The following is a 2,593-nucleotide window of genomic DNA, read 5'->3' on the forward strand; positions in this document are numbered from 1 at the left end:
TTTATTTACATTTTTTAATCATTGTTAGAACAATCAAAATTATTTATATTTTTACATTATTTTCATTATGCCAACAAGAGGTGCCTGAGGACAAGACCGAATCCTCTTTCATCTCCACCCCCAAGTATAGACCCTTTATCAAATCAATTTTTTATCAAAGTATCTTTTTATGATATACGTATATTTATTGTATTATATTTATAGATGGTCTGATTTAAAAATAAAATGTTTGTTTCGCGATAATTTGGCCCCAAGAAATCATGTGATGCTGTTGAACACACCAATTTCAGGCCATGGTCCAATGATGGATTTAATTATCGAAGAATAAAATCGAAGTTTGATTTGTAGTTAGATGTATTATTTGTATCATTTTTTATATTAATATTCGTACTGAGTGCAAGTGGGTTAAATTTCATAAATCAATTATGAAATCGTTTATCGATCATCTGTAAACTTTATTGGAAAGCCCGTGTCTTTTGGACTGACACCTGTCCATACGTGTTCATTATATACAATAAGCTTTTTGATTGCTTTATGATTTTAAGGAGTTCTGCCTGGAAAGACACCTATGATTGTATAACGGGAATATGCTTCATGCGCAGATCTAGACCCCCCCCCCCTTCAGACTTAAAATAAATTCACACAGCTAGAAAAATTACGGAAAATAGGCCTCGGACCCCCCCCCCCCCCCCAATCAATACAAGTTATTAATTGGATTCCCCCAGAAGATAGAAGAAAATTCTGGATCTGTGCATTTGCTTTTCTTAAAAGAGGATGTAAATATTGATATTTAAGGCTTTCTTTCACATTTCAAAATTTTTGTTACGCTTGACAATAAAAGAAAGTCTCAAAGAGAAGGATGAATAGGTTAAATTTTAACTGATTCAAATGAATAAAGTGTTTGGGTTGATGTTAAATGTCATTATATGAAAGCTTGATTTTGGGAGACAGTGTTTTAATTCTTCTGTGCTGTTAGGTGAACCTGACATCTGGCCTTGAACTACAGCTTACTAATGAAGCATTCTTATTTTTGACTGATGAAAAGTTGGTCAGGAGATAAGACTGAATTAGGGCAAGGAATGCAGGAAGATAGTCTATCTACAGTTTAAATAAAAGTACACTTATAGGCATGATTGATTAGACTGTTGGTCTTCCTTTATAGTTAGAAATATAAGAATAGATTGTAACAAGAGGCCCAGGGGCCACATCGCTCACCTGAGCAACAATTGCCTTAATTCTGATCAAATTAGCATTACAGTATCAAAATATCTTGACAACTGAGTACAGTAGATCTTGCTAAAAAAAATTTATCCACCTCTTATTATTTGGTAAATACCAAGCCCCTTTTGTTGTTGTACCTGTAATAAGATTTTTCTCTATTCCTTTAACCCCCCCCCCCCTTTTCATGGCCCCACTTTTCTCTAGGGAATCATGGTTTCATCAAACTTAAATCTGCATAACCTGTGCTTTCACACTAAGTACTGAGTTTTGGACCGAAAACTTTCCCAGAATATTTTTAAAGATTTTCTCTATATATTCCTATGTAAAAATTCAAACCGCCATCACGGTCCCGCCAAACCACTAGGGACTGTGATTCTGCAAACTTGAATTTACACTACCCGAGGATGCCTCTACACAAGTTTAAGCTTTTCTGGCCAAATAGTCTTTAAAAAGAAGATTTTTAAAGATTTTCTTTATATATTCCTAAGTAAAAATTCATCCCCCATTGTGGCCTCACCCTACCCCTGGACTATTATTTAAACAAACTTGAATCTATATGATCTGGGGATGCTTCCACTCAAATTTGGGCTTTCCTGGCCTAATAGTTTTGAGAAGAAGACTTTTAAAGATTTTCTCTATATATAAAAATTTATCCCCCATTGTGGCCCCGCCCTACCCCCAGGGACCATGATTTGAACAAACTTGAATCTACATTATCTGAGGATGGTTACACGCCAATTTGAGCTTTCTTGGCCAAATAGTTTTTAAAAGAAATTTTTTAAAAGATTTTCTCTATATATTCCTATATAAAAATTCATCCCACAATTGTGGCCCCACCTTACCCCCGGGGACCATGATTTGAACAAACTTGAATCTACACTTCCTAAGAATGCTTCCACTCAAAGTTGAGCTTTTCTGGCCTAATAGTTTTTGAGAAGAAGATTTTTAAAGATGTTCTCTATATATTCCTATGTAAAACTTGATCCCCCTCTTGTGGCCCCTCCCTAGTCCCGGGGACCATGATTTGAACAAACTTGATTCTACACTTCCTGATGATGCCTCCACACAAGTTTAAGCTTTTCAGGCCGAATAGTTTTTGAGAAGAAGAAAAATACCAACAAATTTTCAATAATTCTCAATTATCTCCCCTTTAAAGAGGGCGTGGCACTTCATTTGAACAAACTTAAATCCCATTCACCTAGTGGTGCTTTGTGCCAAATTTGGTTGAAATCTGCCCAGTGGTTCTTGAGAAGAAGATGAAAATGTGAAAAGTTAACAACGACGACAACGACAGACAACGGACAAATTGTGATCAGAAAAAGCTCACTTGAGCCTTTGGCTCAGGTGAGCTAAAAAAAATGATTTTACTAAA

This window comes from Magallana gigas, chromosome 3 (genome assembly GCF_963853765.1).
Source record: "Magallana gigas chromosome 3, xbMagGiga1.1, whole genome shotgun sequence".
NCBI lineage: Eukaryota > Metazoa > Mollusca > Bivalvia > Ostreida > Ostreidae > Magallana > Magallana gigas.